The sequence below is a fragment of the Spermophilus citellus genome (assembly GCF_964194105.1).
Source record: "Spermophilus citellus genome assembly, chromosome: 4".
Lineage (NCBI taxonomy): Eukaryota > Metazoa > Chordata > Mammalia > Rodentia > Sciuridae > Spermophilus > Spermophilus citellus.
In genome coordinates, this window is record NC_138185.1 from 12,902,817 (window position 1) to 12,918,382 (window position 15,566).

General features: G+C 56.8%; 1 protein-coding gene across 1 annotated transcript in view; it reads right to left on the reverse strand.

Moving 5' to 3' along the window:
- The window catches only part of BMP7 (bone morphogenetic protein 7), a 71,365-nt gene that overhangs the window by 54,268 nt on the left and 1,531 nt on the right, over positions 1 to 15,566 (reverse strand). The window lies entirely within an intron of this gene.

Sequence of the window (15,566 nt, forward strand, 5' to 3'; positions counted from 1 at the left end):
GGGACGCAGAAGTCTCCCAGGACCCCACGTGTTCCTGGTCTGCACCACTAAAACACCCGCGAAACAGCACTGCAGACCCTGAGCCTGTCTCTGGTGTGAGCTCCAGCCAGCGAACAGCTTCTAAGTCACACTTTGTGTCCTGCACAGATGTGACCAGAACATCTGCACGCAGACCCCAGGCAGCCCTCGGGCTCCTAGGACTCATTTCAAACAGGATTCTTGGACAACTAAATCTGAATCAGGTTCACCAACAGGCAGGAAATCCGTGCCGTGAGAACAGGGCGGTGGTAATAGCGGGTGCAGGTCCCACGGCCCTGAGACACACTGTGTGCCTCCATCTGGGCACGCGCTGGTCATGTGCTCACTCCTCAAAAAGCACCAGCGTTCTGGATCTCACACCGTGCTGTCCACACGTTCATCTCCACAAACAGCTGCATCAGCAGTAAGTGCCTGGGCTTCGTCCACCTGGGTCTGCTGGGCATGCGCGTCACCCCACTCTGCATAAGAGGCACCATCGACGGACAACAGGTCTTTGGAAGGAGACGCCAACACCTCAACCAGCGTTAAGACGTCGGGCTTCAGAAGCGTTAAAGCCAAGGACGGAGCACCAGGCCGAACCCACAGCACCACAGGAGCCTGACGGGGCCCCTCCCACCCGCGGGGTGCTCCTGCTAGCTGCTCCAACCCCGACCTTTGAACCAGGAACAGGGGTGTCGGGACGAAGCTCAGATACTGGACTTCCAAATCCAAATGAATGGACTGGCCGTGCTCCCCCGGCCAGCCACTTACCTCGGTGCTCCGTTTTCCAGTCTGTAACACAGGCATGATAATAGCACCCCCCACCCCTGAAACAGAGGTCACAAAAGTTTAAATAAATAAATAACAGCAGGGGGTGGGTGGGCGCTTGGCACAGTCAACCCTCAACAAATTTCAGCGACTTGGATTATTATTATAATGAGTAACTCCTCTATAATTAGATAGCAGACACGCCTACGCCCCCAACTCCGCCACGGGGGGCCCGGGGCTGGCTCCCAACAGCGCTGTGATGTGTCCCATGTACCTTACAGCAGCTGATTCATGGGCGAACATGTGACTCAAGCCACCTCCCACCCAAAAAAACCCGAGTTGAACGCAGCACTGCAACTCACCCCCAGGATCTCAGGTTCACTCTGACTTTTTCTTTCTATCACTTTCTGGGCTCCACCGTGGGTTGGCTCCAAGCATCACACCCCATAAAGCCCCCTACGAGGCAAGAAAGGCAGGAAGGACAGGGAGTCCTGCTCGCTCAACCATCTCCCTCATCGGGAAGCAAATGTTTTTCAGCACCACTTCCTGGCCCCTCCGCCACCAGCAGATTTCCTCTTGTGACCTCAGGTTGCTGCGAGTGGCCCCCTCCCACCCACAGACCAGGTAGCGAGGAATGAGTGAGGCAGAGTAAGGAGGGAAGCTGTCCAGCAACGAGACGGGAGGCATGGAGAGGGCGATCCCCACATCCTCCAGTGCCTTCCAGCTGCGCGGGTCCTTCCTTAAGGCTCGGGACGCAGCCTTCCCCATCCCACACCACCAAGGCCTTCGGGATCAACCTCTATTGCCTGCAGCCAGAGAATTCTGGAAAACGTACTTTTGTTCACACCAAGTGTACACTGCAGAGAATCAGCTCCTGGAAACAGCACGGTCCCCCTCCTCCTGCAACCCCAGACCCCGTCGCATCAGTGCCCCCGGGGAGCAGCAGAAGCGCCCGGGTGCCTGGACTGGACCCTGCCTGCTGGGAGAAGCTCCCCGGGCTCCGAGTGCAAAGCCTCCACCAGGGTGGACCTCTCTTCCCACCAGCCCACCCCTGGCTAGCAGGCACTGGAGGAGCCTCAGCTTGTCGGGGGTACCTCTGTCTGCTTGTCATCTGCTCAGAGGAAGCAGGAGCACCTGAGCCACCAGCAGGACTCAGGCCAAGTGCTGCCCCAGCCTCAGCCTCCTCCAGGAACAGTGCCAACCTCGAGGAGGATCTTCAGCCAACCACTGCCATTGGCTTGAGCACCGGGCACGGTCACAAAAAGCTACGGTGTGCCTGGAGAGTGAGACCTCTCTGTGGGCCGCAGTCAAGGCCAGCGGCAACCCACTCTGCGTGTTCACTGTGGGACTCTATTCATCAGAGGCTGGAAATCGGCTAGGGCCTCCATCTGTCTGTGCATACAGTGGAGCCAAACCATGCACACACTTCCTAAATCCACCAACATCCAACACAGCACACACCCCAGAGGGAGAGAAAAAACTTAAATGGCTTAAATGCAGCCACCCAAGCAGCACGTCCAGCCTGTGTGCCTCACCTCCCGCTGCGTAGGCTCCAGGGCATTTCTACAGCTTCCTCTCCTCCCCTCTCCTCCCCTGTGGCAAGAGCTATCCTCATGAACCTGTTCAGCCCATGAGACAAGAGGTCTTCTAGTTACCTCAGGGAAACCAGGCCAAGAAGGAGAGCTCTTTGGACCCTTCTCCTCCTGCTGCCTGGAATGTAAGATTGGATGAGGATGCAATGCCTGGGGCTGTGGCAGCTATCTTATATCCAAGGGTTGGCTGGTCGGAGGACCTGGGCTTGAGGGAAGCTTATGGCTACCTGGATGGAATCACTGAGCTCTACCCTAAACTTGCACTCATGCCCCTGAAGACCTGCTGTTTTGGGGGACAATGATGTGCTTGTGTGCTGAAGCCACCCCGGGTATGTGACCCGCAGTGAGAAAGCCCTAAATGAGCCACTGCTCCTCTGCACAGAAGCTGACCTGGGCATCTCATGACATCTCCAGAGGGTGACCGTCAGCAGCCATCACTGTGGTGGAGCCCTAAGAACCATGTGGAGGAGGAAGGCTTTGTTCTGGCACGTGGCTTCGGAGGTTTCATCCGTGGCCACAGCTCCGAGGCTCTGAGGTGAGGCAGAACGTCACAGGGAAGGCGGGCGGAGAGCAGCCAGCTCGCGGCAGTGGAGCCTGGGACAAGGCACAGTCCCCAGGGCAGGCCCCAGCAACCACGCCCTCCAGCGAGGTCCCACCCCCTCCCATGTCCACCCCCTCCAGTGGTCCCCTCAGCCTTGACTGACCAGCCCAGGGTCCTCATGATCCGTCACTTCCCCACGTCCCCGGCTCTGAACGCCGCTGCCCTGGAACCAAGCCTTCAACTCGAGAGTCTTGGGGGACACTCCAAACCATGACAGGGCAGCTCCAGGGTGTGGGGAGAGGGCTTTGGTGCCACGTGGCCCTGAGCTTGGAGACAAGCAGCAGGAAGGACCTTCCATGCAGGGACCCAGGAGGGAGCAGATGACCAGGGCACAGAGGGTCACTCTGCCCACTCGATCCTGCCCCCACTGTCAGCCTGGACCCCGGGGAGGGACGCGCAGCGCTGTGTCCATGCCCTGGCCCTGGCCCAGGTCCACGGCGGGAACTGAGAAACGACATCACACAGGCTTCCAGACAGGAGGCTTCTCAGGGACACGCAGAGCCTCACGGACGAGGCCACACTGACCTCCCAGGACTCAGAGGGCGGAGAAACCACCACCGAGGTCACCGTCACTTCCCAGGCGGGCCTGGAAGGCGCCCTGCAGCGGACTAAGGCACCGCCCCCCCGGAGGCCAGGGATGCCATGAGCACCCCCAGTGCAAAGACAGCCCCCCAGAAGGGCCCCCTGCAAGGGGGCCAAGCCCCACAATCTCATGGAGCTCAGCCACCTGAGCCCCGAGCCCCCTGGCAATTGAGGGGCACTGAGGCCCAGAGCACACCGACCCCCTCAGCCACACACCAGTGACCTGGACTCCTGGGCAGACAGGCCTGCCGTCCCCAAGGCTGGGAAAGCCACTGGTCACCCTGATCCCGTTTCCTCACACTCAAAATAAACAGGGCATCACGCCCTCAGAGTGGCTGGTGCCGGTGGCCCTCACTGAGGACAGAGAGAGGGCAAGGTCCAGGTCAGGGAGTGGAGGGGACCTGGACATGCCACCCCCAAGTCAGAGGACAATAACCCGAGAGATGAGGAGGAACCCGGGCGTTATTCCAGGGGAACCCCACTCATGGGGTGTTTAAAGAGCCTGAATGTGACAGGGCCTGGGGTAGCGGGGACACCTAGAGCAGGTCTGGTGGCTCCCATGGATCTAGGTCCAGTGCTGAGGAACAGATCCGAGTCCACAGGAGCTGGCCATCCAGCACAGCAGGCCTCTGGCCCTCCACAGCTCCCCGCCTGCCTCAGGACCTGTCCATTCCCCTTTTAGCCAGTGTCACAGCTGGGAGGGTCACCACAGACCCACATCCCCAGAGACAGGCGGCGCCCAGGACTCCCATCATGTACACAGCCTGTGACATCCCCTCCACGGCTGCCAGGGAGCTAGGTAGGCACCAGCATGCGGCGTAGTGACGGCAGGCAGCCAGGGCTGATGCCACAAGTCCCACGAGGCCCGCGGCCCCAGGGAATGGGGGTCTGCACCACATCCAGGCCAGGCCCCACGTCCCCCCCCAGGGGAGAAACCGGGACTCCAGCTCAGTGACTTGCCCAAGGTCACGGGGTTGACCCAAGGCAGAGGTGGGATTCTAACCAGGTGGTCAGACCCAGCGCCTCAGTCCTGACGCCCACCGGAGCCCCTGTTCCCGGCCACGCACAGGGATGGGCCTGGACCAAGCAGAGGTGGGCACCGCGGGGCACCCACGGCCCACGGGGGACTCCTGGGCCCTCTCCAGAGAGAAGTGAGCCAGAAAGGCGAGCCCAGGGAGCCAGCCCACAAAGGACCAAAGGGCAGATGAAGCTCACCACCACGGGTAGGGGACAGGGATCCTCAGGGGCCCACACTGACCCCTCCAGGCCCTGGGCGTCAGACAGCCCCACAAATCCACTCTGCCCTGTGGCTGCGGAGCAGAGGAGCCCCAGAGAGCAGCTCAGCAGGGGACACCTGCACCTAGAGCCCCGTGTGTGGACTTCCTGTCCTCTCCCTGTGCAATGTCCACCTCCTTTTGACAGTTTATCACAAACCGCACTGGGCTCGCCGGCTACTAAACCAGGCAGCGGCTGAGGTGGCCCACAGCCGCGAACCACCGCCAGCAGGTCCCCTGCCTTGAGCAGCTTCCGCCTGAAGGAGCCGCAGGCCTGGAGGGGAGGTGGGAAAGACCCCCTCTGCCGCCCCTGCCCAGCCCCCAGGACCCTGGCCCCAGGGAGCACGATGAGGGGCAGCTGCCCAGCTTCCCTCAGGGAAGGCTGAGGGGAACCAGAGAGGCCACCCCGTGTGTCCATGATGGTCTTTCAGCACGGTCGGGCGAAAGGTGCAGGAAACCCCTGGGATCCCAGGAGCGGAGGACAACCCGGGCCTCCCTCGGTCTCAGGGTGTTCCGGGCAGGACAGGGCTGCGTGTCCACTGTGCCCCATCCCTCTGCAGGAGCCACGCTTCCCGCTCAGCACAGGCAAAGCCTCCCCAGAGGACCCCAGTGAGAAAGGCGTCCCCCAGCTCTGGTTCTCAGTGGGGGCCACTGTCCCTGGGTGTGACTGTCCTCAGGGCATATCTGCAGTGTCTGGCAGGGGTGCAGCTGGCGCTTAGGGCAGAGGCCAGGGATGCCACTGAGCACCCCACAGTGCAAAGACACCCCACCCCACCCCCAGAACACCTGGCTAAAATGTCCCCAGTGACTTACCTGACAAGTCAGGCCGCTTCCAAGTCCCTGGGTCCCGGCCCTGTCCCACCTCCTCCCTGCCCCCTCCCCACCGAACGTGACGACGATTAGGAGCCGGGTCCAGTGGGCACAGGCAAGTAGCTCCGTTTATGGTTTCCTCTGAGAGGAAACGACAGGCCAGCGCCTCGGTCCCATAAACATTTACTAGCCCTGGAAGGTTCTGAGGCCCCGCTGCCATTTTTTAAGGGCTTTTCTTTTGAGGGCAAGTCAGTCAGAAACTGGAACTTGAGAAGGGGATGATGGTGGGGGGCATTCACAAAGTTCGGGGCCAGGAGGGAGACCGAGACCCCAGGCTCTCCCCACCCGTGAACAAAAGCTGCTTCCCGTCGGGCATCTAAAGGTCCCAGGGCCCCGCGTGTGGGGTTCCCTTGCTCTCGCCGAGACCCGTCATGTTAATGGGGCTGAAGATGGACTCACTGTGGCCTGTGGGGCCCAGCGCCCATGTCCGCTGCAGGACTGACCCTCGTGCCCCTGGCTTTGGAAACAGCACTCCCCAGAACCTCAGGACACTCAGGCTGCGTCCTGCCGCCTCCCGCAGAGGGGTTTTCTGGTCTGCTGGGACCTGGAAAAGCTTCATCACAAAGAAGAATGCAGAGGGAAACCTCGCCGAGACCAGGTGCCATAACCAGGGTGGCTCCCTTCTCGTTTCTAGACGAGCTTTCTGTCTTGGGAAAGCTTTGGAATTACAAGGAAGTGGCAAAGAGAGAACACAGTGTGGTCCCACGTGCGCACCTTTCCCCAAGAGGCCCGTCTTCCGAAAACAGGGCATTTATCAAAACTAAGCAATCGGCACCGGCATCACATCAGCCAAACCACAGGCTCTTCTCAGCTGGCACCAGTCTTTCCACTGATGTCCCTGTTCAGTTCCAAGATCAGGCCCAGAATACCACACCGCACTTCCTTTTCTTATTATTAAAAGAAAGAAAACGTGACAGGCGCAGACAGAATCTGTCTAGGACCTCTCCCCACCCGCTCCCTCGCCCACCTCCCCAGAGGCTGCTGTCACCCTGGAGAGAAAGGGTCCTTCCAACTAGGCCTCCTGGCAGGTCCACCAAGAGCAGGCAGTGGCCTGTGGTGCCCTGGGTGCGTGTTCAGGTGACGGAGGTCACATTTGCTTTCTCTCGACCTCCTGTTTTGAGTCTACCTAGATAAATAAAGAGGAGGCCCCTGCACTGGGAGCACTCTATGGCATTGCTCCCCAGACCTGCACCGGTTCCCCCTCCAGTCCCTGCTCAGGGACAGCCGACCCATGGCCACTGTGTAACCACCAGCCACAGGCGGCAGGTGTTCCAGGGCGCAGGGGAGGCCCTTCCTGTGTCTCTCCCACGCAGAGTCTTGAGGCATGGCTATTAAGTGCCCATCGACAGCTGCCTCTGGAATTTCCCCACGGAGGGGTGTGAGGTGCACAGAGGGGCCCACACGTGGGCGGGCAGGGCCTCTGCCCTGACATCTATTTCCAAGCCATAAAGACAGAGGGGAGAGGCGTCATCACAGCAGGATGGGTGACCAGAAGGAGAGGGGGCCTGCTTATCTTCACCTCAGTCACCAGAACAGACTAGAGGCCAAGGTCATGGGAGGGGCTTCGTTCCCAGGGTCTCCTCCACTCCCCCCCCCCGTTTACACAGCCCTACCCGGTCAGGGGGCCAGAGTGAAGGCTCTGCCTTCAGCAAGAGCTGGACTCACGTGAACACTGCCCGCCACACCCAACTGGGCTGCTGCAGAACCCACCTCCATAGGACGGGAGGGACCCTGCTCACCCTCCGCCCGAGCACCATCCCCTACTGCAGTGGCTTAGGACAGTGTCTCTGAAATCCGTGTCTACATCCAGCCACACAAGACCCTGTGTGGCTGGGAAGAGCCTCCGAGGCCCAGGCAGCCTAAGCAGGTCTCCAGCGCGGGCGAAGGTGCGAGGAGGAGGAAACCACCCAGTCCGTCTGGAGGAAGCCGCCGTGGCCTGGGTCTCCAGGACCACACAGGGCTCCTGTCTCCGAGCAGAGCGCCTGGCCCAGGCTGAAGCCCCCTCGGCTGAGTGACAGGGCCTAAAGGGGCCAGGCATTCCCGAGCGGGAACCGAGAGAAGCTTTCCTCTGGAACCACGTGAGTACCTGTGAGATGGAAGCTTCCAGAAACACTGGTCTCCAAAGGGGGTATGAGTCCTTGGGGGAAAGCAAGAGGGCTCCATTGGACGCAGGAAAAAATTACAATTGTTAAATAAATACGAAAAATGACAGACATCATGGAAATCTACCAGCCCAGTGTCAACACACTGCCAAGCCCAAGGCTAGACCGGGGAACAGGGACCTTGTCTGTATAACGCAGGGAACAGCACGGCTCCCCTTTCCACTGCGCCCCCTACGCCTGCGCCCCATGCCTGCCTGCGCCCAGTGACCGGCCCAGTGACCACCACCCTTTCCCCACCCTTCCCAGCCCAGACCACAGTCTCCAGCCACCTGGAGTGTCATTCCCACCTCTTCCCTCTGGAGTCAAACCAGTGACACTCAGGACCCAAGCTTGCCCTGCGTTGCCCTGTGCCCGTGATGTGCCAAAGTGGGGGGGGCACTCTGGGTGGAGCCGTAACTTGAGCCATGGAAACCCACCTCTGTGACCGCCAGACACTGAGGCTGTGGGCGTCTTGTCACCACTTCAGTGATACTGACGAGAAAAGGCTCAAAAATCATCCAAATTGGGGGCCAGGCCTTGAGCTTGGCGGTCGATCCCAAACTGCTAAACATGGAGTGGAAAGGAAGCCAAGGGCATCCCATCCCGCTGCGAATTTTAGGGACCACAAAGGAAATTAAACTAATACAGTTTGTTCATTAAAACGGCATCTGTTACGACACCACTCGCCTCTGGCCACCATCAGTCAGCGTCGCATTAATTCCTGAAGAATCTGTACGGCTCCTCTTCAGGACCCCTGCCTCATCGTCCGTCGTCACCGGAGCTTTATGAAGTAGAAAGGACGGCAACACCGTGTGGGACCCAGGTTACTCAGGGTGCACTCTCAAAGGTTCACTAGTGGGATGCAGAATCAGACACAAAGGACGCTGCCCAGGATGTCCTCGTCCGCCAGCCGGAGCAGGGAGCGAGGATGTGTGGGAAAACCCCCTCGGGGAAGAGACCCCGACCACAGGCCAGCGCACGGCCACAGAGCCCGCCAGACACCTCAGGGGCGGTGTGCGAGGTCACCGGGTGCTGAGCACTGGGACCCTTAGGTGCAGTGCCAGGCGAGGCGCTCAGAGCTTCTGTTTTGCTTTGTTTTTTTGCCAAATGACACGAAAGTCAGAAAGAGCTGGGATTACAAAACAGCGCAGGCCTCGGTCCCAGGCCTCAAAACAGGCGAGTCCTCGCGCTGGGAACCGGTGCAAGTTCTCATCCAGAGCCAAACTGAATTAAGGCAGACAACAAAAGACTGACCCTGGAAAGCTACTGGGGAGATACAGACCTGACCCCTGCGGCCTGGACTCGCGAAGTCAGATTCTCAGACAGCACAGGAGCGCGGAGGGTCCCAGGCAGCCGGAGAGAGCAGGGCTCAGGCCCCGGGGCCACACAGGGCCTCAACCTTGTCCCCCAGCCCTGCTGCAGAAGCAGTGGGCTGCAGGCACCTGCTCGGGTAGGAAGTAGAGGTGCGGGTCGCTCCCCGAAGGGAACGGCTGTGGCACTCAGACCAGCGTCCAGAAAGGGGAGGGAAGAAATTCTCAGTAATGCAATTTTTCAAAAGTAAGCCTTTTCGTTTTGGAATCACTTCCTATTTACAGGTGCAATGATAATACAGAGAGAGCTGAGTGCCAGCTTCCTCAGTTTCAGTCCTCAAGCCCTGAAAACTTGAAATGCCCATCGATGCTAAAATGGAGAGAGTCAGCATTACATTCTGTTCATCTTCAAAAGAGTTTGGTGTCCTCTGAATTTCATCGCTCTCTGAAAGAGGAGGGAAGTGCAGTTTGGACACAACTGAAGGGCTACTTTCTTGACATCTTTAAAATAACCTGAGTAGCTTAACCTCAGTATTTTAAGAGTAAGTAATTCAAGACTGAAAAATATGGACCCACATATCAAAGCCAAGCTTGATCTGGCCACCCCAATAAGAGCTACCACTGATGGTGCCCTACTCTGCGCACGGGTGATACAATTTGCGCTTCTTCAGTATCTGTTGAGGAGGAGATTACCAACCAGCTTTTATAAAGGGAGGAGACAAACTCAGAGATGTTAAGTAACTTGCCCAAGGTCACACAGCTAATAGGCAACCAGTGGAAACAGACACGAGGGTTTAAACTGTCTACAGAGAATCACTGTGGATGCCATTCCATTCTCCCTGCCAAACCACACCCACGGCTGTCACCAAGAACTTCCGTTACACGGCAGTGAAACCCCCCAACCCCCCACTCCATATATCACCCAGAATTAGCTGCAAAGTGTCAGGAAACTTGGCCAGGCAGCCCCAAGCATCGGTGAGGACTGGAAGCGTTCACTGTGAAGCCCTTTATAGAAAGCCACGGTTGGCAGCCCCCGCGGCTGCATGGGAACAAATTAACATTGGCATTCCAAACACAGGAAAGGAAGGAAATTGGAAACACAGTCTATACTTGGCCAGGCCTTTGAAATACTGTACCATGCTACCGACATCAATTAATGAAAAGCAGGGCTGTGCTGAGAGGCTCTGGTTTGGAAACGCATTAACACACGTTAAACATGTTTGTACAGGAACCGGATTATAAGCACCCTGGCTCCAAAACAATAAAGCAATTACCCTAAAACTGGTGCTCTCTCCAGTCGCCATTAATTCAATCCACTCCACGAGGATCAGCGCAGGCTTTGCGCCGCTCCCCACAACGCCTTCCGACACGAATGTTGAAAGGACAGTGTGGCACACACTACCCTGGGCTTGACGTCAGGAAGTGTCAGACTCCGGGCACGCCTAACACCCCCATCATAAACACTCCCCCGGGTGGGGGTGCGGGGCAGCTCTGGGGCTCACTGGCAGTGCCCTCTCACTTGGGGTTCGAGCGATTTTTTCGTGGAGAAGGTTAACGACGAAATGTCTGTTCCCCATTAAGAAATACCGAGTTGCATTTTTGTCAAATAGTATTTGTCAAATGCCATTTGCTGCAAAACCCGGAATTCCATCCCAGCTGAGCACACAGCTCTCAGCAACTGGCTCCCATAACAGCCGCGGCTGTACACGGGATCATTTGCAGTGAGCAAGCCCTCCTGCCTGGATAAACGGTTGCAGGGATTGGGAAGGAAAACTCTGTGATAAACAGAGCACTCTGCCCCAGGCTGCCCAGCACGCAGGACCCACAGGCTGGCAGCACAGACTCACAGCCAACGCAGAGCAAGCGCCACTTCTCAGTTTGCAAAACTGCTAGGGGAAAGGATCTTAGACGGGTGAGCGGGGGTCCAGTATTTGACCTGCCAGTCTCTGGCAAGCCCAGCCTCCTCAGGACCGGCCTCTGAAGACATACCCACCTGCGTCCTGGCATCTGGGACCCAAGCCCCAGATGTCACTTGCGTCTCCTCCCTGCTCCGTCATCCCGATGACGTCAGCCCTCAAGTCCACACCGATCTGGGATCCATCAGGCTGGAGCCGTTGGGGTGTGTAAAGCTAAATGTGTTATCATTTTCACCACAAATTAACAGTTTCTATGTAAATATTGGTATTTCCTCACCCCACGGAGGCAAGGGAGGCGCAATGGCACCAGCGCATTTGATTTAAACTAATTAAAAGCAGAGGGTCGTGCAACTCAATATATTGATTTTACCAGTGGGGCTTAAATCTTTCATAATAAGTGTACACAGCTGCAGCACTCCCCGCCACCAGCTCCAAGGCTAATCCTCACATTCCTGCTGACAATAACATGACAGGTCCCACACATCCCTGCCTGTGCCCTCACCCAGCGACACTGCCACAGCGCATTAAGACGAAGCTTTGCAGCAGCAACGCCAAGAAACCAGCGTGTCGACAGCCCCCAGCTAACTCCCAAGACTGAACTCAAGAAATGACCACGGCCAGCAGTTTGGTGCAAAGGGCTCCCCATCCCCAGTGTGCAATGCCTGGGCAGGCTGGAGAAGGGTGGAGGAGGGCAGCATTAGGACACTCTGATGCTCACCATGGGCCAAATATGACCTTACCGAGGGGGGGGAGGGCGAGATATTAAAGCGATACGCGTGATCAATCAACTTAGACTGGGCTCTCCCTGGAATGAAATCATCACTTGCCTCCGAGTTCAGCGGACATGTGATATTCGCTCACATCACAGGCATGCCGGTGGTCAGGGGATCGTCCACCAGCTGTGTTTATCTGGGCGAAGGCTTGATGTGTCTGCAGCACCAAGGTGAGGCCTGAATCTCAGCTCTCACCAGCTGCATCTCAGAAGAGCTTTCCTCTCTGTGGATGCAAAGAATCATCCCCCTTCGCTGCCCCGGAACCAGCTCTTATCTGGGCCTTTGGGTGGGACAAGAGAAATGACGACCTAGAGTTAAAAACCCAAAGCAGCCATCCAAGCTGCCATCCAAGGGCTCAGGCGGACCTTGCCTTGATTCCAGGAGGCAAATACATAGAAGATCCAAAAAGTTCAAATCTGGGTCACATATATCCTTGGGAAAAGGGGGGGGGAGAATCTTTGATTTATATAAGCAGGAAAATGAGGTTTAAAAGAAGTGATTTTGAAAGGGTTACTAAAAACACAGCTGTTGGTACACTCCTGTAGCAAGAAGGAGAGGAAGAAAGAAGAGGAAAGAAAGCCTGTGTGACATCTATATTAACCTTTGGCTGCTTACCAGGGAGGGCCGCGCAGGGCTGGAATGCGGAGCAGCCCCTTCCAAATTCTAACACAAGCCAGGTTACAGCTGCAGATGCCTGCGGCCATGCGCGCGGAGCACTCCCTGAAGGACGTTTCTAAACTGTAACAGAATCTTTCTCTAATACTCTACAGTGGTAGGGCCTGTTCCGAAGGGGCAAAAGGAGAGCTCGTAATGCCAAACACTTGTCAACAAAAAGGATAGCCAGATGGTATAAAGCAAAACTCAGAACTACACGCCCTTCCCCTCCTCTCAGGCTGCATTAACAAAAGCCACTTTTATACGCTGACTCCAATAATGATAGGTTTCCAACTTTCTCCTTTTTTTTTTCAATTTAGCTTCGAAGATTAAACAAATTTCATTCCTTCATAACCTGACCCAGAGATAAACACGAGTCGAACACCCCATGCCAGCCGGCGTCCTCAGAAGATTCCAAACAGAGCTGCTGGGTTTCTCCAAAGAAAGAGTGGGGAGGACTCAGAGTTCGAGAGGCAGTCCACAGGGTTGCCATCGCCTGGGGACTCTTTAAGAGAGGGTAGCCTGTTTTGAATTCCAAAATTAAGTCTACCCAGAGGAGTCAGGGGCTTGTTAATCCAAACCAGTTTACAAATCTTGCCATTGAACTTAAGGGGGCCAGGCTGGGAGGAGGTGAGCCCCCTCCTGTAGCTCAGCTGGAGTGCCACGGGGCTTGCTCACACCCTGATCTTTGTCATGGGTGCAGCCTAAAGTTCCCACTCCCAGCACCTGGTTTTGTCGTAAAATCTCCCCTCTAGTTTAGATCCCGCTCAGCCTGGCAAAAAGCTCGGATTCCAAGAACGACTTATAGGAACAAAAACCAGTTTGGCTGCAGACAGAGGAAGAATAAAGGCACCAGGTCTGCAAAAGCCTTCAGAATCCAGGCAGGGGTCCCCAGGCAGGCAGCCTGGCCAGGCAGCAGAGGTATGCCGGAGGGGGAGGGGCAGCAGAGTAAGTCAGCCGCCCCCCAAGACCCTCATGGTGGGCCCAAGAAATCCTCCCCATGGTAACAAGCCGGGGCTGGACACAAACATGTGGAACTTTCTCACTCTTAGGGACAACATGAGAATAAACTTGGCCTTAGAAAACGTTGCATGTTGCAGGTCAACAGGATTGGCAGTCCCAGGAAAGACATGCCCTTCCTCAGCAAACCCAGCAGACTCATCCCACCCCCCCCCCCCACCTCTCTCCCAACTGTCACCCCCAAATCCCTCTTATGGAGAAATTTCAAGTCATGCACAACAGAAAGAACAGGCAGTTAGTTAAATCCTGGGCAGAAATTAAAGGCCACCCTTAGGGGCACCTACCGGAAGCCTCTTGCCAAACGGCAGCCCAGGTCTTCCCCTAACTAATTTAGGGACAGAGTGGAAAAGAAAATAAGGTCAGTGTGTGCTGTTAAAAGCCACTCTGCCATCTAATTTGGAGTGATGTTCCAGAAAGCTAGACCTGAGAAAGTCAGGACCCTCCCACAAAGCCCAAGCCAGCCCGACTGATTAAGAGGCTCAGACAAGCTGGTCTTTGTCCTTTCAAGATGAAAGAAATGGATTCAAAGGTGGTGTACAGCCAGAGGAGGAAAACCACCCAGCTCTGGCCTGCCCAAGCAAGTCCCAGCTTGCTCCCAAAGCCTTGGGGGGAGCAACAGGCCCTGCCCCAAAGTTCCCAGGAGTACCCAGTTAGCAGCCTGGTCCTTCTCTGGGATGCAGAGCCCAGGTCCCACCACACCGCAGGTCCAGAAGCACCAGGGCACTATTTGAGCTGGGTTTGCAGAGCCTGCTACAGAAGCCAGGGATTACAAATACTTTTTTAATGACCCTAGCCAGGCTCTGAATGCATCCACTGGGACCTGCTGTGTTCAGTGAGAGTCACAGGACTTAAGCAGAACAGGAGATGCCCTAAATACATGCCTGCCCCCCCACCTCCCCCAGGAAAGGACTCTCCTCAACCCTGGCCTCAGGAGAACTACAGAACTCTGACATTCATTATTGTATTGATATGCATGGATTTAGAATTCTCCTTTCGTTTTGGCTATTGCTAATAAATACACAGGTTAAAATCTCAAAGACAACAGCGCAGACAATGAAAAATCAGACCCAAGCTCCCACCACCCAAAGCCCCGCCCCCAGCCCAGTAAAATCTCTCTCCAGTTCACCAGGTCCTCTTCCAGTGGAGCAGGGATGATGTAGGAGAGCAAGTGTCACCTCACTAGCCCGCACCTTGCGCTTTCCCATACATTTTGGAAGATGGCTGTGAACCAGGTCATAGGGGGCTGCCTCATTCTTACCTGATTGCTTTAGTGTCAACCTTCAGTTACTCTGCCAACTCATCCTCCCCCACCCCTTGCTTGCTGAACCTCATTTCACTATTTGATTTTGACTATTATTAAGGACAGACAATGGGCTCCCGGGAACCCCAGGGACCTTATCTGGAATGGAAGCCTCCAGGCGGACCCGCGCTTCCCGGAGCGCCCCCTCCACGCCCCAGGTGCCCAGCGTGGGGCTCCGAGCAACATTATTTCCAAGTTGACACAGCGCCCGTGGGCGTGTTTGCCTTCTTGACTTAGTTCGGGGTTTTCGCAGCAAGTTACACAAGTAGAATGAAAGAGGCTCAGGAAACAGCACTATCCGGGCGCGTTATCTCGGAAACCAAATATTTGATCGTCAGTCCTACAGCGCGCTGCCGGGGGTTAGTTTGAGCGAGTCCGGTGAACATGCAGCAAAGAGGGAGGGGGAGCCACCCGGGCGCGCTGCAGCCCCAGCCTCACGTCCCGGGGTCCTTGAGGCTGGGGTCGGGAACCAGGCCCCCCAGCCACCCCCGCGGCGGCTGCTCGGAGATCCCACGCCACTCCAGGGCTAAAACCCGTGGTTTGCGCGCCACACGTGATAAACGCTGAAAATGGATTCTGCCCGCCCGGGACCTATCATTAAATATTTAAAATAGCTCGCAATGGCAACGTTTCTTCCCCAGCTCCAGCCAAGAGAGCTGAGGTGGGCGCCCGGCGGCTGGGCGAGGGGCCGGAGGCGCTCGGGGCGCGCGGCAGGCTAAGGCGGACGCACCGCGAGGGAGCAGGTAG